The sequence below is a fragment of the Dipodomys merriami genome, unplaced genomic scaffold, assembly GCF_024711535.1.
Source record: "Dipodomys merriami isolate MVZ:Mamm:240054 unplaced genomic scaffold, mDipMer1.0.p SCAF_67, whole genome shotgun sequence".
NCBI lineage: Eukaryota > Metazoa > Chordata > Mammalia > Rodentia > Heteromyidae > Dipodomys > Dipodomys merriami.
This window is the reverse complement of record NW_027206257.1, coordinates 6,222,910-6,250,433: the sequence shown is the minus strand read 5'-3', so window position 1 is coordinate 6,250,433 and position 27,524 is coordinate 6,222,910. Positions and strand designations below refer to the sequence as shown.

The 27,524-nt window shown below is 44.1% G+C and overlaps 1 long non-coding RNA gene across 1 annotated transcript; it reads right to left on the bottom strand.

The window, feature by feature from the left end:
- Positions 1-9,978: 9,978 nt before the first annotated feature.
- Positions 9,979-27,169, bottom strand: LOC138815780 (uncharacterized). The gene is made up of 3 exons (XR_011368467.1): positions 26,552-27,169; positions 19,846-19,965; positions 9,979-10,684 (listed from the first exon to the last, which is right to left on the bottom strand). It is a non-coding gene; the product is annotated as an uncharacterized lncRNA (long non-coding RNA).
- Between the last annotated feature and the right edge of the window lie 355 nt (positions 27,170-27,524).

Below are 27,524 nucleotides of genomic sequence, written 5' to 3'. Positions count from 1 at the left end.
AACAGCAAAAATCAAGAACTCTAACAACAACAGATGCTGGAGGGGATGTGGACAGAAAGGAACCTTACTTCATTGTTGGTGGGAATGTAAACTTGTTCAACCACTTTGGAAAGCAGTATGGAGGTTCCTCAAAAGACTTCACATAGATATCCCCTATGATCCAGCAATCCCACTTTTGGGCATTTACCCAAATGTATACAAACAAGACCACACTAAAGCTACCAGCACAACTATGTTTATTGCAGCATTATTTACCATAGCTAAGATATGGAACCAACCCAGATGCCCCTCAGTAGATGAATGGATCAAGAAAATGTGGTATATATACACAATGGAATTCTATGCCTCCATCAGAAAGAATGACATTTCCCCATTTGTTAGGAAATGGAAAGGTTTGGAAAAAATTATATTAAGTGAAGTAAGCCAGGCCCAAAGCAACATAGGTCCCATGGTTTCCCTTATTTGCAATATCTAGTATAGGTATGAGTCAAGCAGAAAAGGTCAGATAATGTGATGTTAGGAAAATGAACCCTTAAATACGTATTTTAATGTTTTCGTTTCTTTCATGCATGTGTTTCTATCGCATTTATAAGATTATTTCTTTGTTGCTTTGTATGTCCCTCCCCCACAGTGTAACCCCCGCTTTCACTATATTTGATGTCAGTATAACATGTGGAGGAGATTGGGACATACAAGTCGTTTAAGGATTCAGGTGGACCTGTTGCAACAATGAGTACAAAATGTCATGTCAAAACCAGGTTTACAATGTCGGTGTGTGGGGGGGAGGGGGTATGATTGCGTGGGGGGGAGGGGGGAGGCTGGGAAGGGAGGTGAAGGGTAAACAAAGGGGGAGTCTGCAATGCTTGGTAAGAAATGTATGCATTATCCTGCCCATGTAATTGTAACCCCTCTGTACAGTATGTTCACAAATAAAATAAAATTAAATTAAAAAAAAAAAAAAAGAAAATTTCGGCCTGAGCCAAGGAGACGTATGGTTTCTCCTTTTCCATCCTGTAATGTTTTCAGAGTGTCTGCTTTGACTCCGAGGTCTTGGATCCATTTGGAGTTGATTCTAGTACAGAGTGATATATAAGGATATAGCTTTAGTTTTCTACAAGTAGTTTACCAATTTTGCCAATACCATTTACTGAACAGACTGTCTTTCTTCCATTCTATTATTTTAGCTCCCTTATCGAAGACTACTTGGTTATTTGTCTGTAGGTTCATTTCTTTCTTTCTTTAATTTTATTTTATTTGTGAATATACTGTACAGAGGGGTTACAATTACATGGGCAAGATAATGCATACATTTCTTACCAAGCATTGCAGACTCCTCCTTTGTTTACCCTTCACCTCCCTTCCCAGCCTCCTCCCTCCCTCCAATCCTTCCCTCCCCCCGCTTCCCCCCACCATCATTGTAAAGCTCCTTTTTGACATGACAATTTGTACTTCTCATTGTTGCAACAGGTCCACCTGAATCCTTAAATGACTGTTTTTCCCCATCTCCTCCATAAGTTATACTGACATCAAATATATTGAAAGCAGGGGTTATACTGTGGTGGAGGGACATACAAAGCAACAAAGAAATAAACTTATAAATGCGTTAGAAACACATGCATGAAAGAAAAAAAAGATTAAAATACCTAAGGATTCATTTTCCTAACATCACATTATCTGACTTTTTCCGCTTGACTCATACATATACTAGATATTGCAAATAAGGGAAACCATGGGACCTGTGTTTCTTTGTGCCTGGCTTACTTCACTTAATGTAATTTTTTTCCAAGTTTTTCCATTTCCTAACAAATGGGGCAATGTCATTCTTTCTGATGGAGGCATAGAATTCCATTGTGTATATATACCACATTTTCTTGATCCTTTCATCTACTGAGGGGCATCTGGGTTGGTTCTAGATCTTAGCTATGGTAAATAATGCTGCAATAAACATAGTTGTGCTGGTAGCTTTAGTGTGGTTTTGTTTGTAAACATTTGGGTAATTGCCCAAAAGTGGGATTGCTGGGTCTTGTAATTTTCTAAATAAAAAATAATATGAGATTTGGGAGCCAGTGGCTGCTGCCTCTAATCCTCGCTACTCAGGAGGCTGATTTCTGAGGATTGCAGTTGGAAGCTAGACTGGACAAAGAAGTATGTGAGACTCTTGACATTCTTATTTCCAATTAACCATTAAAAAACCAGAGGTGGAGTTGCAGTTCAAGGGGTAGAACTCTAGCTTTGAGTAAAAAGCTCAGGGACAAAACACAATCGCTGAGTTCTAGGCTCAGGATGGAACAAAAAAAGATAATATTATCTGCAAAAAAGATAATTACACTCCTTCCTATCAACACAGATATTGACATTTCTATTGTCAAATTGATTTTCCTTGCAAATCTAGTTCCTGCAACTTACAAGTGGTGACAGTAGATATGGTACCCTTGTTGCTGATTTTAGGAGAAAAGTATATGTGGTTTCACCATTAAGTAGGACACACACACACACACACACACACACACACACACACACACACACACACACACACACACTAGCCTAAATGTGAAAAAAAACAAGAATGATAAATGATTGGTGAGTTGAGAGATAACAAGGAATGTAAATTTGGAGGCAAATGAAATTGATATCTGTGATGGTTAATCTTGAGGATGAGCTTCAATGGGATTGATTTGATTTGGTTTAGATGCGCCCAGCTAATAATTAAAGCATAACTCTGGGTGTGTTTGGTGGGTTTCCATAACAGATTAACCGAAGCAGATATCCCTCCTGCACATGGGTGGCACCAGCCGGTATGCTGGCTTTCCATACGGAGTTAATGAAGAGAAAAGGGAATCTTCCCATCGAAGCACTCCCTTTCCCTCTCTTACCCCTCCCCATGCTCCATGTCCTCCATGTTCTTCTCTGCCATTAATGCCTGAAATCTATGACACTGAGAAAAATAACTTCCTAGGATATTTCTGTCAAATATTTTGTCATAGCAAGAAAAAAAATACATGGCTAACACACAACCGAATCTTCCAATTTTACTCCTTGTTTTATTGATTGACTGATTGATTTAGCCATACCTGGAACTGGAACTCATTGGTTGAGCACTGTCCCTGAGCCAAATTGTGCTCAATCAAGGGTAGTATTCTACCCCTTGAGCACCAATGCCATTTCCAGCTTTTTTTGAGTACTTTATTAGACTTGAGAGTCTCAGAGACTTCTCTGCCCAGGCTGGGTTGAACCACCATCCACAGATCTTAGCCTTCTAAGTAGCTAGGATTACAGGCTTGAGCTGCTGGTCCCTGGCCACATTCTACCATTTCTTCTTCCTTCTTCTTGATTCTTCCTCCTGTCCCCTCCCAAACTTCCTCCTCCACACCATGCTAAATAAGTATAGGCTTTACTATTGAGCTGGACACCCAGCCATTGGCTGCCATCTTTACTCAATGAAATAAACAGCTGACATCAATGGGTTGCTGAGTATATGCTAGGCACCAACCCACCTTTTTCTTTGTGAACTTGGTAATAAACCTATGAGATAGGTAATCATTATCTTAGTCTTACAGACCAGGCTACTGGAACAAAACCAATGATTTGCCAGGGCCAAAAACACAAACCTTTAATCCCGGCCCAACAAACCTCTCAATCCAACTTCAGTAGTGAAGATGAGACTCAAACCCAGGCACTCTCTTCATTAGACAGAGCCTGTACTTAATCACACCTTGTTTTTGATTCCTTGCTACAGGAATGTGAGGGTAGGGGATAACAAAGGCAACACACTAATGGAGTATTATTTGAGGGTGAGATTTGCCATTGGAAAGACCAGGATAAAAGACCCAGCTCCAGCATTTACTAACGTGTGACATCATAGACAAGTCATTTTAATTTGTTTGCCTCTGTTTCTATATCTGGAAAATGGAGATAATCAGAATGCCTTCCTTCATAAAGGAGCAGGTTCCCAGCAAGGTGTAATTGGCTCACACCTGAAATCCTAACTACTAAAGAGATTGAGATCAGAGGATCAAGGTTCATGGCCAGTCTGATCAGTATAGTCTGTGATACTTTATTTCCAATTAATCACCAGAAAACTAAAAGTAGTGAAGTAAAGGTAGAATGCTACCTTAAATAGAAGAACTCAGGTACAGAGCCTGGGACCCAAGTGCAAGCCTGACAACCAAAACCAACAACAACAAAAGAGCAAGTTCCAATCATTTCTTTAAGATAGTATAATAAGCTTTAAATCTGATGATTGAAGTTCAAATCCAGCCCAGGCAGCTAAATCTGAGAGTTTTATCTCCAATTAACTTAAAAAGAGCCAGAAGTACAGATGTGGCTCAAATGATAGAGGGCCAATTACAGGTAGCCACCCACTGCCTTTGCTCCAACCTGTCATAAGCCCAGCACAAGTGGCTCAACAGCAGATATTTGTTGGTGGGAAACTGAAGGAGTGAACACTATAAGGGCCCTCGCCTCCTGCTATCTTTTCTTGTCCAGGCCCTCCCTGGCTGTATTGTTATCTATTCTCTCATCCTGGGAAAATAACCATAGCATAAAATGTGTCATCTCAACCAGTTACAATTGTACACTTCAGTGGCTTTAAGTACATTCAAATTTTCATGCACCCTCTCTGATACCAACTTCTAGAACTTTCTCAGAATCCAACCTGAAATTAAGCACTTATTAAAGAGCACCTTCCATCCATCCCTTTCCACAGTCTCAGGAAACCCACCATTCTACTTCCTGTCTCACAATTTGACTGTGGCAGATCTCCTGTGACTAGAGTCATGATATTCTAATGATAGTGGTAGTAATGGTGTGTATGTGCATGTGCTTATATGTGTGCATGTGTGTGTGTGTTTGTGTGTTCATGCTCATGCACACACAATTTTATTGCTTGTACTAGGTCCTGGGCACCATCCGTGGGTTTTTTTGCTTAAGGCTAGCACTCTGCCACTGGTACCATAATTCCACATCAGTTTTTTGAGATAGTTAATTGGAGATGAGTCTCATAAAGCTTCAGTCCTCAGCTCTAAGCTTCCTGAATAGCTAGAATTACAGCCATGAGTGAACAACTCACGGCTAGAGATGGTGAATTTTAACACATTAATTCTGCTAGCATGTAGTGCCTCATGTTTTAGTCAAACATCAATGTAAATGTTGCTGTGAAAAGACTTTTGGAAGCAGGGGTTATACTGTGGGGAAGGGACATACAAAGCAACAAAGTAATCATCTTATAAAGCTGTTAGAAATAATCGCAAGGAAGAAAAAACATTTGAATCTTTATCTTCGGGTTCATTTCGCCTAACATCAATTTATCTGACTGTTTCTGCTTATGTCAGACATATACTATTTGTTGCATATAAGGGAACCCTTGGGACCTATGTTTCTTTGGGTCTGGCTTACTTCACTTAATATAATTTTTTCCAAGTCTTTCCATTTCCTAACAAATAAAAAACAAATTGTTTAAATAGGGATACAGGTGGACCCATTGCAACAATGAGATATAAAAGTCGTTATGGAGAAAAACAAACTTTACATCTTTGGAGGGAGGGGGGATTAAGGGTGGGTGGGTGGGAGATGGGAAGGGATGGTAAGGGGAAACAAAGGAAGAGGCAACAATGTTTGATAAGAAATGTATTCATTACCTAGCCCAAGTAATTGTAACCCCTCTGTACAGTATTTTCGCAATAAAAAAGGAAAGAAATTAAAAAATTTTTGGATGTGATTACCATTTTAATCACATGGGTAAATTTCAATAGATAAATTTAAATAATTTTAAACTTGGAGTAAAGAAGATTTATTATGGCCTGGGAATGTGGCTTAGTGTTAGAGTGCTAGCCTAGCATGCATGAATCTCTGGGTTTGATTCCTCAATACCGCATGAACAAAACCTAGAAGTTACTCTGTGGCTCAAGTGGTAGAGCACTGTCCTTGAGCAAAAGCAGCTCACTGACAGTGCGCAGGACCTGAGGTCAAGCCCCAGAACTGGCAAAAAACAAAAACATAACAAAACAAATCAAAAAAAGATGATTACCCTTCCTAAATAGAATGGGCTTTGTCCAATGATTTGATGAATTTCAAAATTTGAGTATCCTCACTTAACTGCAGTATAGAAATTCTGAGTCTCCATCTACAGGCTGAATGATGCAAAAATTTTCTCTTGCTTGAGATATCAGGCCTGATATCCCCCAATCAACACATACACATATGTGTATACATACATGCATGTGTACATATGTGTGGACACATTTTATATATGTGTATATAGATATACACACATATACATATACACACAAGTTTATAGTGGGGAGGCTTGAACTCAGGGTTTAGACACTCCCTTAGCTTATTCTGCTTGAGACTAGTACTTACCTCTTGAGCCACACACACCTTCAGGTCCAGGTTTTTGTTGGTGTGTGGGAGATAGTCTTGGGTGAAGGTTATGAGCCTTTTTTTTGTTTTTATTTTTTGGTGCCAGTACCAGAGCTTGAACTCAAGATCTGGGCACTGTCCCTTAGATATTTCACTCAAAACTAACACTCTATAACTTGGGCTACAGCTCCATTGCAGGCATTTTAGTGGTTAATCGGAGATCATGGCTGTAAACCATGATCCTCAGACCTCAGCCTCCTGAGTACCTAAGATTACAAGCATGAGATACCAGCACCTGCCTCAGACAGTATTCTTATGTTTACTATTTGCATTTTGAGCTGTGTGGCTCTAGTCAGTGGCTTAATCTCTCTGAATACCATTTTCTGATATGTGAATGAAGTTTAAGAAAGAACATCAATAATAATAAATACTCCATGGGGTGGGTATGGACATTTGATGGGGTAAAAATAAAATAAATGAAACCTTCATGTCTCAATACAGGAGTTGTTAGTAATCAATATTTATTATTTGTCATTATTATTTGGCCTGACCTTGATTTGAGAAGCCTTATAAGGTGCAGGGCAGAGAAGAGAAGTCCCACTGCAGCCTCTTCCCTGCCCCATCTCACTGGCTTTCTTTGAGGTCACTAGAGGCCCCCAGCCTTGATAAATGTCCTAGCCCTATATGTTATGACTTGCTGGCAGATTTGAATTTGACTTTAATCATTCGTGCTCTGGCTGTGATTTTGAGGAAAATGGCTAAATACTGTTGGTGCCAATGGGGAGATAGCAGCCCATTCTATACTCTGGTCATTGAAGACTCCCCAAAACAATAGAGAGAGGGAGGGAGAGAGAAGGAGAGGGCTGGCAGAATCTGTGCTGGACCAGGACTGTCAAATGGGATAGAGAGACCCACCCTATAGCCATTGAGGGGGCTCCCTTTCTTTTCCTGGAGTGCTGGTGATGTAGGTATTTTTTAGATGATAGGATAGAAGGATCAGAGTAGGCATGTCACTGAAAGGATCTGATTTCAAGGAATGGATACCCATGTCTTACTCTTCTTGCCATGAGAGGTCCTTGGTGTCCTCAGGTTCCTAGTCTTTATAAATGAAGCTAAGGCTAGATCTTCAGTCCCAAGGCCCAGGGAGGATTCAATAGGCCTGAACTCAAGCACAGCATGGACTCTGTAGGGGGAATCTGACTGTCAGCACCAGCCAAGGATGTGTGGTTAAAAAACTATGCCTCCTGGTTGTCTGTAGGTTCCCGGATACCCAGAAGTTTCTATTTCACTCAACTCTTGAACTAGATCATTCCTTCCTTCCCTTTCTCCTTCTATCCCCTCCCTCTCTTTTTTGTCTTCTTTGGACTTGATCACAGGGCCTGTGTCTGAGCTTTTTCGCTCAAAGCTAACTCTCTACCACTTTGCGACACAGTTCCACTACTGGTTTGCTTTTACATATCTGAGCCACTAATGCCATAATTCTTCTCTCCCTCTTTCCTTCTCCTCCTGCCCCTACTCCCTTTCTTTCTTTCTCTTTCTTTCATTTTGTGTTTGTCCTATGGTCTGAAAAGAGGGCTTGGGCACTGTTTCTGAGCTCTTCATTCAACGCTAAAATTCTACCACTTGGGCCACAGCCCCACTTCCAGATTCTTACAGTCTTTCCTTCCCAGGCTGGCTTTGAATAGCAATCCTCAGATCTCAGCCTATTCACCAGCTAGAATTAAAGGTGTGAGTCACCATCACCTGGCTTACTTTTTCTTTTCAAAAACTTTCATCACAGGCAGAGTAGTTAGTGCTGTAATGAAGCACCAGCCAGACTCTGTAATAAGGACATACAAGTCTCAACTGGCCTAGGGTCAAACATTATTAAAACCAATTCACACTGAGGAAACCAGGTAAGACAGATTTACCCAGAAGGGTGAAGAATCTATGCCTGATGCCAATAGTTACATCTAGACTCCTAGTTACTGAGGAGGCTGAGATCTGAGAACCATGCATGATTCAAAGTCAGCCTGGGCAGAAAAGTCTGTGAGAGTCATCTCCAATGAAGAACTAAAGACCAAGAAGTGGAGCTTTGGCTCAAGTGGTACAGTGTGCCAACCTTGAGAATAAAAGCTAAGGGACAGAACCCAGACTCGAAGTTCAAACCCTAGGATTGGTGCACACACACACACACACACACACACACACACACACACACACACACACACACACACACACACACACACACACCACAGAATGCCTGTAACCTGTTTGTCTCTTGGTCCACAGGTTTATTCCCAAAAAAAGTACTGGGACAGGGGCATGGATTTGAGGTCTGAGTCCACTGACACACCAGGAATTTTCCTCCTCTGTAATATGGAAATAAGCATACCTGACTTATATGGTTGTTGGGAGCATTAGATGAGCTAACAAAAAGGGGCGTATGTGTGTTTGAGTGTGTGTGTATGTGTGTGTATTTGTTTGTTTGTGTGTGTGTGTGTGTGTGTGTGTGTGTGTGTGTGTGTGTGTGTGTGTGCCATTCCTAGGGCTGTCCCTGAGCTTTTTTGCTCAAGGCTAGCACTCTACCACTTGGGACACTGGTCCACTTCAAGTTTTTTTGATGTTTAATTGGAGATAAAAGTGTCATGGACTTTTCTACCCAGTGCTGGCATTGAACCACAACCATATATTGCTAGCCTCCTGAGTAGTTAGGATTACACATGTGAACCACTGGCTTCAACTATAATGAGGTTTTAATGAAGGGGAGCTGGTGATATTCTTCAGTTCCTATTTGATGGTGACCTCCCCTGAGATCCCTAACATGGAATCAAAAGATGGGGCTCTGCCTTCAAGGAACCAGGATGAGTCAAAAACAGCCAAGCAATGTTGCATTGACATACAGCCCGGTCTTATTTCTACTCACAACATGAGATTAAGGTGAGTCATTAGGAGCTTCTTTTCTTCCTGTGAGGGACACTGCTCAGACACACTTACAAGAGCACTGACAAAGAAAATGAACGTAGACTTCAAACTGATTGCAGCTTCTACATATATTGTAATCATGTGATTGTACCTAGCCTTGAAATGAACAGAAATGTATAAGTCTATCATGTTGCATGTGCCGATATTGTAGGTTGGCAGACATGTATGTCAGCAACTGCTCACAAGTGTTTTAGACCCATGGATGATGACTTGCTTTATCATTAAAAAAAGTTTTAAACTGGTAGTGCAGAGTAGGACTTGAATTCAGGGGCTGGGCCCTGTCCCTTTGCTATTTTTACTCAAGGCTAGTGTGTAGCGACCGTCTACTCGACCAGCGAGGAAAAACGACCACCACACCAGGAGTCTTCTCAGATCACGCTTTATTGGAGAGCCTTTTAGTTGTAGGAGAGCTTGGGCGCAAGAGAGCGTGCACCCGAAACACAGCCGCTTATATAGGAGAATCGGAACGCGGGTCTTTCTATTGTTGGTCGCCTGCCTTTCACCGTCACCAGGTGTCATGGGATTGGCTGGGGACTCTACCTGGCTCGTGCACGCGCACAGCCCAGGCGTCCCGCCAAGCACCGTCTGGGGTGGTTACCTCAAAGCTGCAAGGGAGTGGGCGGAGTCTCGCCTCGGCTCCCTACAGTTCCCCCTTCTTTGTTTTATGGCAACAGGTAAGAGTAGAGGTTGGGCCTCTGTCTAAGACATTAATGAGAGGACCTTGCACTGGTCTTCGCCTGAGGGGCGCCTTCCCCAGTGATGACCAGGCCCGTCCGATGCCTTTTTTGCAGAGGTGGGATCTTGGGCATCAACCCACTTGCAACCCAGCATGCTCTTCTTGAGGAGATGAGAACCATCTCCTCAAGTGCAGTGCACTTGCCTTGCACCCTGTCCCAAATTGCAAATTGCATACCTGTCCCGGTGCAATGGGATCCCCTGATCCCTCGGGGTGCTAAGGCTATGCAGAATGGTAAGGCTTAACTGCCTCTCAGGGCCGACAGCCAAATCTGGGGTGAGGATCCACACTCCAAAGCGGCTAATGCTTGCAAGATAACAACCTTGTCCCTTCTGGTTTGGGCTCGAAGGCGACAGACCAACCATAGGCAGACCACGCATCCTCCCAAGCAGCAGGCTAAAAACATTCTGACTCCCACCCGCTCTTTGAAAAAGGACACCGCAGAGGCAATCCAGTCAGTAAATTGTAACAGCCCACAGCATCATTGGTTTAGCTATCACAGGGATTGCTATTAGCACTGTTGCTAACAGCAGGAAGATCAGCTGCATCTTCAAGAGGGGGTTCTGTTGCAGTCTCCACCGGCCTGGTCAGTCTCATTGGCACCCAGTGAGGTACTTCTTGACTCTGTGGAAAAACACAAACAGCTCCCCTGGATCTCGTTATTACCGGATCCGGTCCATACCATTTATTATTAATAACATCCTTCCACATAACCATGTCTTTAGTATCCATGGAGTCTCTTGTCATATGCCAATCTGCGGCAGACTGATCGTTGTCATTTAGAATTAAAAAATTAAGGGTAAAGAGCGCAAGAGAAAGTCTTTCCCTGGGGGACGGGGACTCAGCAACTCCCCCTTTTTGTTTTTGAAGCATTTCTTTTATGCTTCTATTAGCTCTTTCCACTATACCTTGTCCTTGAGGATTGTAGGGCAATCCGGTGGTGTGGGCAACCTGCATTTGTGCACAAAAGGCGCGAAAACCATGGGAAGTATAAGCAGGGCCATTATCCGTCTTGAGTCTAAGGGGCTTTCCCCAAGCTGCCCAAGCTTCTAAGCAGTGTATTCTGACGTGAGACACCTTTTCTCCTGCCAGAGGTGTGGCATGAATGACACCAGAAAAGGTGTCCACAGACACATGTAAATATTTCAACTTACCAAATTCCGTCAGATGAGTAACATCCATTTGCCATAGGGCGTTTGGTCTCAACCCCCTGGGGTTTACCCCCACATGGGGAGGATGAAGAAAGGTAACACAAGATTTACAGGCTTTAACAATATCTCTTGCCACATGCCTGGACAAATTATATCTTTTCCTAAGGGTATTAGCAGGTACATGATACAATCTATGAAAGTCTTTTGCCAATTCTACAGGATCAGCAGCAACCAGAGCCATAGCCCGAGTTGCCTGGTCCACCAAATCATTACACTTTGCCATCGGGCCCGGCAACATAGAGTGGGCACGAATATGTCCAACTTAAAAAGTATGTTTTCTGTTTAAGATAAGGGATTGAATCTGTAACAAAACATTAGAAATTGTACTGGCCTGCTTAACTGAAGCAGCAACTTCAAGAGAAGCAACGGCATTTACAACATATAATGAATCAGAAAATAAGTTAAAAGGTTGATCAAATCTTTTAAAAACTTCAAGCACAATTAAACATTCAACAGCCTGTGGGACATTCGGCCGAAAAATAAAGACTACCGGCTGTTTGTGTCCTTGAACAAAAAAGGCACCTTGTCCAGATTTTGATCCATCCGTAAAGATGGTTAGAGCATCAGCCAAGGGCTCCTTTGAAGTGACAACAGGAAAATACACTAAATTTTTGTTAACTATGGCAAGCAGAGGATGCTTAGGATAATGATTATCAATTACATTTGGAAATGAGCAAACAAGAATTGCCCACATATCCATTGTGGCTGCTAAAATTTCAACTTGCTCACGGGTGTATGGAATAATTAATTTATCTGGAATTTTTGCAAAGTGCATTAAACAATACTTTATACCCAAAATTGCCTGCTTAGCCACTAATTCAGGAAAATATTGAACAGTTTTTGCTCCCACAGAATTGCCGTGGAGCCACAATAAGGGGCCATTTTGCCAAAGAACCCCCGTGGGATAATTTTTTGTTTTTAATATACATAAATCAATAGGTAATTTCAAATCAACCCGTGAAAGTTGAGCCCTAGACAAAGCTGCCTCAACCATTTGTAGGGAATTTAGTGCTAAAGGTGTCAGGGATCTAGAGGAGGTGACTTCAGGGTCGCCCTCCAAAATAGCAAATAAAGGTAACAACTCTGACCGAGGGAGATTAAGAAACCCCCTTATCCAATTAATATCTCCTGCCAATTGCTGAAAATCATTAAGTGTTTTAAGATGACCAGTTCGAATGGAAAGTTTTTGTGGTTTAATCTCAGTAGGAGAAACAATGGTTCCCAGAAATTGAACAACACTAGTCTGCTGAACCTTCTCAGGGGCAATAATTAATCCTTTATTAGCTAAGGTCTCCGTTACCTGCCCAAACACCTTATGAAGAGTCTCTACCGAGGGAGCAGCCAACAAGATATCATCCATATAATGGACAATCTGTACTTTTGGAAATTTTTCCCTAACAGGGGTTAATGCAGCCCCCACGAACAATTGACAAATTGTTGGGCTATTAGCCATCCCTTGGGGGAGAACTTTCCACTGATAGCGAGCATCTGGGGTTTCATGATTAACCGAGGGCAAAGTAAAGGCAAAGCGCTCCCTATCCTTTTCATAAAGAGGTATGGAAAAAAAGCAATCCTTAATGTCTAAAGCCAAAATAGGCCACTCTCTAGGTAAAGCAGAGAGCAGTGGAAGTCCCCTTTGGATGGGTCCCATAATTTGCATCTGGGCATTTACTGCTCTAAGGTCATGTAATAATCTCCATTTTCCGGAGGCCTTTTTGATCACAAAAATTGGGGTATTCCAAGATGACACTGAAGGCTCAACATGCCCCAGCTGCAGCTGTTCCTGGACAAGAGTTTGAGCCGCTTCCAATTTTTCTCCAGAGAGGGGCCACTGAGGAACCCACACCGCCTTTTGCGTTAACCAAGGTATGGGTACCGCACCTTCAGTGGAAGCTTTGTTTTCAGAGGCCCCTAAGAAAAACCCAAACCCTTCCTGTCCTGTTTAGGAAGTGGCTCTATCAGCTCCTTGCGTCCTTGGAGACGCCAACCAAGCCCCAAGGCTGGCACAAATCCTTGCTGTTTCATCATATTCTGACTGGCCTCAGAATAATCATTAGTTAAAGTTAGCTTTAGCTGTTGCTGCACATCTCTTCCCCAAAGATTGACAGGGACGTCTACCACAAATGGCTGCATTTTTCCAACCTGGCCTTCGTCTGTTCTCCAAGTCAATTCTTTTGCACTTAACTGTGGGGCATCGGCATAGCCCAGCCCTTGTAAGGTCTGGGAGGATTTCTGAGTTGGCCATTGCTTTGGCCACTCCCCTCTTTGGATGATGCTTCGATCTGCCCTTGTATCCACCAATCCCTCAAATCTTCTCCCTTCCACTTGGAGAGTTAGCATGGGTCTTTGGTCTAAAGTTATGGACAGGCATGTAAGGTCGACTCCAGTGGAGCCTAGCCCTTTATCTCCTCTCTCTATCTCCTTAGCAGGGAAATTGCCATGAAGAGAAGCAGAAGCTGTGCAATTCTATCCCCGGGAGAAATGGACACCACTCCATGGGGGACATGACAGAGGACCTTGATAGTCGCCGTATAGTCAGGGTCAATCACTCCTGGGAAAATTATTAATCCTCTCATTGTGGAGGAGGAGCGTCCTAAAACTATTCCTACAGTGCCTTCATCTAGGGGTCCTGTCATGTCTGTCTCCACAATCTGGACTCCCATCTGCTGTGTTAATACCCGTCCGGAGGTGGCACAGTGGTCCAACCCTGCGGAGCCTGAGGTTGCTCTTCTTGGCTGGGGAGTTGTTGCGGGTGCTGTCTGGGAGCCAGAGTCTGAAATGCCCCATAAACTTTCGGGCCCTTGGGACGAGGGCCCTTCTCTCCGTTTTTTGGCTCCTGTTCCGAATTAGTGTTAGTAATTTGGGGGATAAAATGTCCATTGATGTCTCTAACTGACCTGCATTCGTTGACCCAATGCTTTCCCTTTTTACAACGAGGACACACTCCTGGAGTCCTTGGCGGCCTGGGTATATTTTGTACAGGACCACCATTTTGTGGGCATTGCTGTCTAAAATGTCCCAACTGACCACACTGGAAACACCCTTTTCCTTTACTATCTTTTGCGGCCCCGGCAGCCGACAAGACAGCAGCTGCCAGCCCCGCATTGGTCAGGGGGCCACCTACTTCTCTGCAGGCTTTTAACCAAGCTTGTAGGCTTTGGGTTCTTACTGGGGTAATTGCCCTCTGACATTCCTTGGTGCTTTGTTCAAAAATGATTTGTTGTACAAATGGCATGGCTGTTTCCAGATTTCCTAATACCCGCTCGGCTGTCTCTAGCATACGGGCAACAAAATCAGAAAATGGCTCATTAGGGGCCTGCATGATTTTTGTTAGATTGCCAGCCACCTCTCCCTTGTTTGGGAGGGCTCGCCAGGACCTGTAAAAAACCTCGTTTACCTGGCGGTATACTTCAAAGGGATATCCTGTCTGGTCTACCGAGTAGATTCCCTGCCCGAGAAGCATGTCTACGGTCCAGTCTGGGTGCCCGTCACGGACATTTTGTCTGTATTGGGCTTGAGCCTTGTCTTGTACAATTGACCGAAAATCAAGGAACTGCCCGTGATTAAGGCAAGTACGGGCCACTTCAAACCAATCCATAGGTGTCATAGCATTAATAGTTAGCCTTCGAAGCAAGGCAGTGGTATAATTGGCCGTCACTCCATAAGTCCTGACTGCCTCAACTAAATCTTTTAACTGGGAGTAGGAAACCGGCTCAAAATTTCTTTCAGCAGTAATGGGATTCTCAAAGCCTGGGAAAGCGGCTGCTAATCGCGACCAGGTTTTTTCTTTTATAAAGTGACTCTTCCCTGCCGGCGGGCACGGCGGGGGGGCCGACGGGTGAGGGGCAGCTCCGTTTCCTCTCCCTGGCTGCTGCGGTACTCCCACCCCTAGGGGGCGCCACCCTCCATATCTGTCTGCCTCGTGCTCCGCCGCAGCCTCTTCTAACTCTTCACTATCAGCTGGATCGAGCTGCTCTCCCTCCTCCTCTAACATTTCTTCCTCTGAGTCACTCACAAGATTACTATATTCTTGGTCCTGCCCTTCCACATGTAGGGCTGAGAACCGGTTTGCTTTTAAAGAAGGGCACGGGGGTCTCCTTGAGACCCGCTCCTCTCTGAAACCCTTCTCCTTTTGTGAGGGCTGCAGCCCCTCTTGCTTTAATTCTTTAGGATCCTTTTGTCTTTTTTCCCTTTTTCTTTTAGGCCTATTTTCCTCCCCCTTACTGTATGCTGACTCTGATAGACTATCCTGATGCTGCGTTAGTACTTTGCGTCCTTCCTGGATTAAATCAAACCCTCCCTCCTCGAGGCAAGTGCGCACCATCAAAAAGACAAGCCACAAGGGAAGAAGCAATGCAAGCAACCAATAAATATCTAAATCTACAGTGAACAGCATACCGGGGGATTTTTACCGACGTCTCCTCTCCGCGTGTTGAGTTCTGGCTCCAATTCGGCCTCTCGCGCGGGTCCCGTCCCAGGTTCGTTCCCGGGTTTCGGCACCAGTTGTAGCGACCGTCTACTCGACCAGCGAGGTAAAACGACCACCACACCAGGGGTCTTCTCAGATCACGCTTTATTGGAGAGCCTTTTAGTTGTAGGAGAGCTTGGGCGCAAGAGAGCGTGCACCCGAAACACAGCCGCTTATATAGGAGAATCGGAATGCGGGTCTTTCTATTGTTGGTCGCCTGCCTTTCACCGTCACCAGGTGTCATGGGATTGGCTGGGGACTCTACCTGGCTCGTGCACGCGCACAGCCCAGGCGTCCCGCCAAGCACCGTCTGGGGTGGTTACCTCAAAGCTGCAAGGGAGTGGGCCGAGTCTCGCCTCGGCTCCCTACACTAGTGCTTTACCACTTGAGTCACAGCTCCATTTACCTGCTCAGGCTGGCTTTGAACCGCAATCCCCACCTCTTAGCCTCCTGAGTAGCTAGTATTACAAGTGTCAGCCAACAGTGCCCAGCTGACACATAAATGTCTTTTGTTTAGTGACCTAGGAAGATGGCTCAGTGATAGAGTATTTGCTTCTCATGCATGAAGCCCTGGGTTTGATTCCTCAACACCACATGAACAGACAAAGATAGAAATGGTGCTGTGGCACAAGTGGTGGAGCATTCACCTTGAGCTTAAAGAGCTGAAGGACAGTGCCAGAGTTCAATCCCCATCACTAACAAAAAATATTTTGTTTACATATGGTGGAGTTCCTTTCAATGTATATACTATTTTAGATAAATATGAAGAAGCACTTAAGCACCTTACATTGTATAAAGATAAGAGTTATGCATTTCTGGGAAGAAAGTCATTAACTTACATTATGTAATGGTGTGTGTGAGGCACCAAACGGTCTCTACATCTTTGTCATTCTCCTGAAATTTGCCTTGGGTGCAGTGCAATGTTCAATGCTCAGACCATCTCAATAGACACATTTGGCATTTGTCAAAAATGACAAATCCCAGAGTGGTACTGGTGGCTCACAGTTATAATCCAATCATGAGGTTTGCAATGCGAGGATTGCGTTTAAAAGCCAGCCTGGGCAGGCAAATCTGAGTCTCTTACGATTAATTAACAATGAAAAACTTGAAAAACAAAAAATGGAAGGAGCCAAATCACCAGTGGCTCACGCCTGTAATCCTAACTACTCAAGTGGGAGATCTAAGGACCACAGTTCAAAGCCAGACCAGGCAGGAAAGTCCATGTGACTCTTTTGTTATTGTTGTTGTTGGGTCTGGTCCTGGGGCCTGAACTCTGGGTCTGAGCACTGTTCCTTATCTCTTCAGCTCAAGGCTATCTCTCTACCACTTGAGCCACATTGCCACTTCTGGCTTTTTTCTTTTTGCTTATGTGGTACTGAGGAATAGAATCCAGGGCCTCTTGCATGCAAGGCAAGCCCTCTACCACTGAGCCACTTTCCAAGCCCTCCATGAGACTCTTATCTCGAATAAATCACTAGAAAACCAGAAATGGCACTGTGGCTCAAGCAGTAAAGTGCTGTCTTTGAACTGAAGACCTCAGGGACAGCGCCCAAGCTCAGAGTTCAAGTCCCATGACCGACCAAAAACAAACAAACAAATAAAGGATCCCTTGTAGGAAAGTCTGTAAGACTCTTATCTCCAATGAATCACCAAAATGCCAGAAGTAGAGATGTGGATCAGGTGGTAGAGCACTGGTCATGAGTGATAAAAACTAAGAGACAGAACCCAGGCCCTGAGTTTAAGACTGAAGATCTGAAAACACACACACACACACACACACACACACACACACACACACACACACACACACACAGGAAGAAAAATTGCTATTTTAGTCCAAATGCACGTACAGATGTGCAGGTACATAAGTTTCAAAGAGGCAGAATCAAATATGATCACAGTTTGGAATACCAAAAAATACCATGTCCCATCAGTTCCTGGCAGAGAAGGAAGGCATGTGGCATTCCACCCTCAGGGAACTGCTCTTGGGGACATTCTGGGAAATCCCTCCACAGGAACACATCTGGACTACTGGAGAGTCAAAGGTGGCAAATTCCTCAAGAACCAGAAATTCACATTTCACTCCCTCCAAGGGGCCTACAGCTCCAAGAGGGTCTTTGCACTCACTCCCCAATCAACAATACCTAAAATACAGATAGGATGGGGAAGAGTGAATAGGGAGAATTAGTGGGGAGGCCTAGCGTCCCTGTGCAAGTGGTTAAATGGGAAAAGGACTGACCTGAGTAGAGACACAGGATATGCAGGTGGAAGTTAGGGAGGGGAACAAAGATGATGAGGGCATCAGTCCTACAGGATACAGACATGTGCAGACAGGGTACACTCCAGAAAGAGAATGCTGGAGGAGGTCAGGGGACAGGAGAGGGCAATAGAAAGAACTGATTGTAAAGTATGGTAAGTAGAAATAAGACTTCCATACTGGGGCACCAAGGGCCCTGGGTTCTATTTCTGACTCTACTGAGTGGACAAATCCCTATCCTCGCAGCCTCAATTTACCCCACCTGGGAGAAAAGTAGGAAGAAGCACAGACTGTTCTGGTGCTGCCACTGAGGTCACAGAGGAGGAGAAAGGAGAAGCTGCAGGTTTGAAGTAAACCCAGACAGGGGTGGGAGACTGGGGAGCAGCATTCTCTCAGCACCATACTGAGGCACTCAGTTATCTGCCTCCTAACCCCTCGGGGTGCCATCAGGCTGCCGATTATGGTGCAGAGCCCCAGCCCCACGTTGAGCAGGAAGCATAGGGCTGCCAGTAATAGAGTCACTGCCTGCAGAAGTGACACCTTCTGCTTCTGCACAGCCAGTCAGCCCCACCGGCCCTGTAACCTTGCTCCAAGCCTAGGCACATCCACATGGTGGCAACAGTAACAACTCAGCAAAAGAGTGTGGCCCAGGCACCAGGCCACTCCACAGCCCACCTTCACTTCTTCTGTTTACAGGCTAGCAACCCAGATGCTACCACTTAGTCACCACCTCAGGGGGGAGTCGCAGCCACCAACCCACAAGTTGGGGACTATGGAGTCCTCACAGTCAAGATTCCCACTTCCACACTTGTTAGACAACGAATATATCTGTTACCTTGGCCTTCTGGAGAGTTCCAGTCTATCTAGGTGTGATATGTGGGTCTGATATCAGATATATCCCTCCTCAACTGAAATGGTGCATCTTGCTCCTCCATGGCTCCCCCCCTTGCCAAGTGAGGTGAGAAAGAGCAAGAATTGGATTGTTGGGCTATAAGCCGTACGTGCTTGGTGCTAGTGAGCAGGGTGCGTTTTGGTGGTTCAAGTGTACCCCAGGGATCTATCCCTCTTCACAGCCTCCTCTGCGTCTGTGAGCTATCCTTGAGGAGTCGAGCTTCTCAGGCTTTGCAGATACTGCTGGAGCCCTGCCATTGCCCTGCCTCCAAGGTCTCAGACTCCCCACTGCTGTTGGCCAAGGCCTGAGGACACCAAGACCCCAGGATTTCAGTGTCCGCAGCCATGAAATGGGGTCCATGCTGTGATCAGTGTGTACTGTTCCACTAATGGGCCACAGATGTTGGGTGTGCATGCACATATATAAACCAGAGAGCATTGCCTGCTGCCTGTGACATCTGTCTGCCATTTCTACCAAAGTGTTAGGGAGGCAACATGAGACTGTCCTCTGGCCTCTTCCTCATGAAGGTACAGTCCCATGCATGTCCTCTGGACACTAAGTGCACGCCGATCCCTTCCAGAAACCTCCAGTTTAGTGTTTGTCTCTATCCAGCCCCATTAGGCAACCATCAGCCAGCACCAATGTGGGCTAGACCCTGTGCCAGGCTCCAGGAGGATGTACAGGAAGCCCCAAGCCCTAAGAGTTCAAATGACTGAGGGCTGAAACACCAAACAAACATGGAGTGACCCAAGACAGGCTAATGTGGTGAGGGCTCTGAAGAAAGACTTTCTGCACCACAGAGAATCTGGTCCTCCTGATCCACTGCTCATCCCGAAACTGCTTCTTCCCTGATGCCTTCCTGTCTGCCATGTTCCACATGTGCCCTCTTGATTCTCTTCTTTCCAGCCTGCCACTAATCCTGGTGATTTACAAGCCACAAACATAGATAACTCTCACCTCCCGTTTCTTTTGGTTCCAGGCTGAACAGTAAGGTCAGTATTTCTGACATCATAGCTTGAGTCAATATCTGTAACAAAACTTTGAAGGCTTGGGTCACCTTGGCTTGAATCCACATTCCTGGGGATGACACACAAGAATTAATCAAAATAGGCAGTTTTGGCTCAAACTTGTAATCCTAGCTACTCAGTGTGATATCTGATTTGCTATTCACTGGAAGAAAGTTTATTCTAGCCTCAATCCTTCCTGCGGTAGCTAATTTTCTCTCCTGAGCCCCTTTCCCTTGGTAAAGAAGGATATCCATGGGAACAAAAATGTAAATTCAGAAACATTTTTGCTAAAAGTAAACTTCTCTCTCTCCCTCAAGCTTCCCAGACTGGCAGCTTTGCAGTTTATCACAAATTTTGCTGAATGCCACTAACAATTATGATGCTTATCACCAGCTGTACTGAGTTCTTTATTACTCAGGAAGTTGTAATAAACATCATTCCTGTTCAGAAAATTTCAGCGCACTGTCAGAAGCATTGACTCGTGTGTCCCCATTTGAGCTTCTGTGTGGTGTGAGGGTGCATGCTGACATGCATTCTCTCTGGGAAAAGGATTCCCCTTCTTCAACATCAGGGCAAAGGTCCAATGTCCCAAGGCATGTTTGACTCAAGGCTATGATTTGCTTCTGTAACCTTGCTTGCTTGCTTTGGTAAACATCACCTATGTGAAAGCACTTCCTATAAAAATCCCCCCTGAACAACAAACAGGGCTGTTCTCTAGCTCTGTGAGCTGAGGACAGATGGAATATGGCTAAATAAAGAACTTCCAGCCAAATTGCCTGAGTGCTGTCATATCTTCCTGGGAAATTGGAATACTACAATTTAAATTGGAATACAACACAAGTGGCTAAAATCTGAAGACTAATCTCCATTTGAAGCCAGCCTTACAAGAAGGCCCATGACATGACACTTTTATCTCCAATAAACTACTCAGAAAAAGAAGAAGTTCTGTGACTCAAGTGATAGAGCACTAGCCCAAAGCATAAAGAGGCTCAGGAACAGCACCCAGGCCCTGAGTCCAGGTGCCAGTACTGGGAAAAACAAATACAACAACAACAACAAAAAAACGGGTAATCAACTCTCCTGTCTTCCTTGTCCTTACTTCTCAGCCTAGTACTGTCTTTGTGTGTTCTGTCACAGTGCTGTTGACCAAGAAGTCCTTTGCACACAGAAAGCCTGCTCTTTCTTACCTGCACTGGCCACATCATTCATTCTCTATTCTCCATTCGATGTTAAACATTTTTTTGGGGCGGAGGTCCGGTCGTGGGGCCTGAACTCTGGGCCTGGGAGCTGTCCCTCAGCTCTTCAGTTCAAGGCTAGCACTCTACCACTTGAGCCATAGCGCCACTTCCGGCTTTTTTCTTTTTTTTTTTTTTAATATTTTATTTTATTTGAGAACATACTTACAGAGGGGTTACAATTACATGGGCAGGATAATGCATACATTTCTTACCAAGCATTGCAGCCTCCTCCTTTGTTTACCCTTCAATGGCTTTTTTCTTTTTGCTTATGTGGTGCTGAGCAATCGAACCCAGGGCCTCAGGCATGCAAGGCAAGCTCTCTACCACTGAGCCACTTTCCCAGCCCCTCTATGTTAAACTTATTTGTTCAAGGCTGATGTTCTATGTTGGGTCTTCGTCCGTCCCACGAAAGATGGATGGGGTCTGAGGAAAGGTAAGTGTGGCGCTCGCCTGTTCCCCAGCCCAGGAGACAATCAGACGCAGCAGGGAGCCAAATCCAGCAGGTAGAAAACTCATTTATTAACAGAGAGCATCCCTTATTAAATACAAAAAGGGCGGGTGGCATGGCAAGGGAGGAAGAGGAACCAATCACTGTCAAGGTCACACCCTATCATGCACTTGAGCCTTCATGGGCTGGTTAGGCACTGATAGGAAGATCAATTGGGCTCTGCCCACTCTACTCTCTCCCAGCGCCATCTTGGCTGCCCATGTGCTCTATAGTAAATTGGGCTCTGCTCACTCAACCCCCTCCCAACGCCATCTTTGCTGCCCATGTGCTCCACAGTTCTATTGTTGAGTCTCACCTCTACTGTATCTCACTTTTTGGAGATAAGAGTTTCAGCAACATTTCTTTCTAGTCTGGCTTCAAGCCTCCATCCTCAGTTCTCAGCCCTATAAGTAGCTAGTTTTATAAGTGTGGGCCACTGGTAGCCAGCAAATTTGACTATGTTTTGGTACCTTATATATGTAGAATCATAAATATAGTTTTTATTTTTAATATGGTTTATTTCACAGTATTTTAAAGATTCATTCTTGTTGTAGCATGGTCAGAATGTCATTCCTTTTTAAGATTGAATAATATTCCCTTGGCTGGTTATACCACATTTTGTTTACCCATCAAGAGACATTTGGTTTTCTACCTTTCTACTACTGTGTATAATGTCATGAATAACATTATTATCTTTTACATTGTGCACACTGTTGTAAAAACACGCCAGAGACATCCTTTTATAATAAACTGAGGTGAATCCCCCTGTGGCTTTCCTTCATATTAACTATCAAAGAGAAAACTTAAAGCCAGTGAGGCTCATATGGAGTGACCAACTTAAATATTTTTCATCCTATTTACAAGGATATTGCTGTATTCCTATATAAATAAATATCCAGCCAGGTACTGGTGGCTCATGCCTGTAATCCTAGCTACTCAGGAAGCTGAGATCTGAGGATTGCCAGGTTGAGCAGGAAAGACTGTGAAACTCTTATCTCAAATTATCCACCAGAAAATCCAAAGTGGTTCTGTGGCTCTAGTGGTAGAGTGCTAGACTTGAGCTGAATAGCTGAAAGAAAGTGCCCCGGCCCAGTGTTCAAGCCCCATGTTCAAAAATAAATCAATAAACAATATCCAACAAGTTGACAAATCAGGCAAGGCCTTTGCAAATTTGTTCTTCTCTTCTCTGGAAACTTCTTCTACACCTTTGTGTGGACCTGAATGCTTAATAGTTCCTGTCTTTGATCCTAGCTTATCAGGAGGCTGAGATCTAAGGATCCATGTTCAAACCCAGTCTGGAAAGCCAATTCTGACAGACTCCTATCTCCAATACACTAGCAAAAAACTTCAAAGTAGAAGTTTAGCTAAAGTGGTAGAGCATCTGCCTTGCAGGAAAAAGCTAAGCAAGTGTATGGGACCCTGAGTTCAAGCCCCAGTACTTGTACACACACACAAAAGGAAAATAAACTTTGTTTAATTCGTTCATCTTTTCAGCAGCTAGATCAGAAGTTCTGCCACAGAAAGGCCTTCTCTGGCCATATGACCTAAAATATTAACTTCCTCTCAGTTCCTTGATTTTCTCTCAGAGCAGGTCTCAGTTTGGGCCTCCCTCTGAAGGGTGTGAGCTCCAAACTCACTCTATTTTATAACATCCTTTTCTCTAGCAGCACCTAGTCCCCATTATTGAAAATCAGAAAATTGGACCTCCTTCTGAGCAGAGCAGTTTGCAAAAAGGGTCGCCCTCTTCTCTGGGTCAAGTAGCCCTAATAGAGCTGACAGCTGAGGATTTTATCTCATACAACTCTCAACCACAGGAAGGTAAACTGAGGACCTTCCCAGGATAAGAAGTAATTCCTGCTTGAGCAAAATGTATCAATCAATGTCACAACAGGAAGGAAACTATTCAGAATATATCTTCCCTTCCCCTCTCCTCTTCTAGCTCTCAAGAGGATTTTGAAAAAAATTGGATTTAAGTGTGGTTATTTTTCATATCTTCCCAGAGTCACTTGTTCAAAGCTGCACACCAGCCCAGGTTGCCCACAATAGGAACTCCACCTTAGGAGCCCAGCTTTAATCTTGGACCTCTTTCATCACTCTTACAATATAGGATGCACCCAACAAGGGAAGGCGCTTCAGGGGCTTTATCCTCCTCCCACAGACAAGTTAGTTCCAGAGGGGAAACTGACCTGGCCATCGACTGAAAGTGAACCAGAATAGGATGAGCTCAGAGTGAGCCCTCCTAATGGGAAAGTCACAACCATTAAGTTAGATAATATATAATAAAGGGTTGCCTGTCTGTGGTGGCTCACACATGTAATCCTAGCTATTCAGAAAGCTGAAGTATGAGGACTGGGGCTTGAACTCAGAGCCTGAGCCCAAGGCTAGTGCTCTACCACTTGAACCACAGTACCACTTCCAGCTTTTTCAGAGTTGGTTATTGAGATAAGATTCTCATGGACTTTCCTGGTCAGGCTACCTTTGAACCACAATCCTCAATCCTCAGCCTCCTGAGTAGCTTACATTACAGGTGTGAACCACCAGTGCCCACCTGGCCCCCATTTTTCAGATGTACCTCACCTCATTCTCTTTCTCACTCAGAACCAGCCACACACCACTTCCTCCTGATATGGGGTTTATTCCAGCCCTGAGACTTTCACCCTAGCTATTGCCTCTGTCACATGCCCCCAAAGCTGGCTCCCTCTCAATCTACAGGTCTTGGCTTCAGTGCTACCTCTTCACAGAAACCTTTTCTCTATGTATGTGGATTCTGGGGTTTGAACGGGTTTGAAATCAGGACCTGGTCACTGTTGCTTATCTTTTTAAAATCTTAAATATAGTATTCTACCATTTGAGTCACAGTTCCCAATTATGCTTTATTGCTAGTTCATGGGAGATAAGAATTTCAGAGACATTTTTTGTTGAGACTGACTTTGAAACATGATCGTCAGATCTTAGCTTCCTGAGTAGTTAAGATTACAGGTGTTAGCCACCAGCACTTGACTCACAAGGACTCTTTCTGGCACTCTCACCTGCACAATTTATCTTTATATAGTTGTTTCATATATTGGTTTATTGACTTTTCACTTGGCTTCCACAAATAAATGATCAGTTGTGTCTTGGGTAGGTTCCCTGTCTGCTCCTAGCCTACATTTTGGATCATTCACACCTGACATGCATCTGATGAATGGTGAATCTCTCCACCCACTGTCCCCTTTTACTTTCTTTTTTTATTATTTGTTGTATGGTCTTTGGCCTTGAAATTAGGGTCTGGGCATTGTTCCTGAGTGTAATCCTAGGTTGTTAATGTTAGCTTCTTGGGAGGCTGAGATCTGAAGACCGTAGGTCAAAGCCAGTCCAGATAGAAAAGTCCCTGAAACTCATCCCCATTTAACCACCAGAAAACTGGAAGTGGCATTGTTGTTCAAGTGGTAGAACACTATCTCCTACTTGTAATTGCTTGCAAACATTAGTTCCTCTGGCTTCAGTAGCCAGCCTTTGGATTGAGACATGATCTCTCTATGCAGCCTTGGCTGTATAGGGATTATCCCTCCTATAATTCGTTTTTGAGTATACTTCTTGCAATCTTTCACATCCCAATAACAGGTCCCTGTGCTCTCAACTGCTATTATCTTTGATGTCTTATAATACTCTCCACCACTTTCTCGAGAATTGCTCTGCTCCTGGGCCTGAATACTGCAGCATATTCTGAGAAGAGTGGTAGCTATTCGCTAGCCACACCCATCCTGCCAAATCTTCGCCTTAAATTATATTTAGTCTAATTATGAGGCTACCCAGAAGGAAGGGAATATTCTGCTAACCGCCCTCCTCCAACCCTGCTTCTTAGTAGACAGTTTATGATCTCAAATTGTGGCTCCCCAGAGAGGAATCTTTCACTGCTGCTTAAAAAGAAAGACCAGGCAAGGGAAACAACACAGAATCCTGGCCTGGAACTGTGCTAGGACTGGGGTTCTTCTGCAAGAAACAGAAGGGAATGGCAGGCAGAGTGGTACCTAAGCCTCTCTTCAGAGGTGACTGCTTGACATTATAAAGCAATTGAAACTCAGATGACAAGATGTAATGGTTAAGCCAGGTAAGTAAACTGGCTCTCCTTCTATAGGGAGAGGTAAGTTGGAAAGATCTGCAAGAGTTGGGCACGGTGGCACTGTTGAAGGTACTCTTTTTACTTGGACAGCCTAAGTTTTCTTTAATTAAAAGGTACATGCCCATGGCATAATTGAATGTTCTGTCCTGTATAGATCCCTGGATCTCATATGGTAGTACCTCATGTCACACTTTACTTTAAGAATGGTGGGTTCCAGCTTGTTGAGTCTTGGCTCATCAGAACACAGGGAATATTATGCAACTTGTTTAAGCTATGGGTGCTCCATTATTTGTTCAATATTTGTCTCTCCCTCAGGTCCTCAATTACCAGTTGGCAGTTTACATTTTGTCCTCAAACAGACAGTTTATATGGACCAACATATTTGGCCCTCAGAACTAGTGACTCTACCTGGATAACATCCTCCCCTCAAAGGGAAATCTTCCTGTTATAACAAAATATAAAAAGACACCTAAGCTCCAGATTTCCACCTTGTAGGCATATTTTCTTTTTCCAATTGTGGGGCTTGAACAGTGTCCTTGAGCAATTCAACTCAAGGCTAGAACTCTACCAATTGAGCCACTGTGCCACTCCCAGTTTTCTAGTGGATAATTGGAGATGAATATCACAGACTTTTCTGACCGGGCTGGCAATGAACCATGATCCTCAGATCTCAGCCTCCTGAGTAGGTAGGATTACAGGTGTGAAGCCAGTTCCAGCCATCATTTCTTTCTTGCAGGAACATTTCAGGGGTATGGAATAGCACAACACCACATAAATTTGTCAGCAGCTGCCCCGGGGAGAACCAGATGATTAGACCAAAATAACTAACCTTGATATTGCCTTTGCTGTCCAAAAGGATATTGTTGGGCTTAAGATCTCAATGTGCGATTGTGTTCTGCTGTAATTAGTACAATTTGTTTGAAGAATCTCCTGGCTTCAACTTTATATAAGTGGTGGGATTTTCAGATAGACTTCAGAAGGTAGCCCCTAGTGGCCAATTCCATGATGAGATATACATACTCTTTTTTCTCCATCACCAGGTACAACTTGATGATGTGTCTGGGCCATCCAGCCTTAAAAATGTCCATCTTATTCTCTATTCAATGCCTGGAGGACTCTCCCATATGACGTATTTTAAACTGCCATCTCGGTGTCTGTGAAGTGGTGATGGGACAGTTTCACTCAGGTAACTTGGTCAAGGAGTTCTTTTGTCTGGTATTGTTTGATGATCTCCTCGTCAAGCAGCTCGGGGATGATTCTTTGTATTCTGCGATCCTCCTGCTATGAAAGCAGGTAGCAAGTCTCCGAAAAATTAACTCAATAAAATAATGGGAAACCCGGCAAAAAGTAAAAAAGAAATACCAAAATCCAACCAACAAAACCTGCAACCAAACAGATCATCAATCTAGCTTTGAGTTAATCCAGCAGCTTACCAAGCGAGAGCTCCCAGCACTGTTAACTGACAAATGTTGGGGCACAGTGGCTTCCTATATACCCTACATGACCTATCACAATGGAGCAATCACAACTGTGCATAGTGACATCATGGGGGAAATGGACAAATCAGATTCAGACCAAGTGAGGTCAGAGAAAAAGTGGACCAATTACAGCCTGCCACCATTGACACTGTAGCTCTTAGGCCTCCAAGACTGTTGCTAGAGATTCCAGGAGGACTTGAGGTTGCTATGGTTATTTTCATGGAATTTTTGAAACCACTAAGACAGTGGTCAATGTCCTCTGACCTATGAGAGCACTCCTGCATTATATAAATTGCTTCTGTGGAGACACTAGCCAATAGCCTC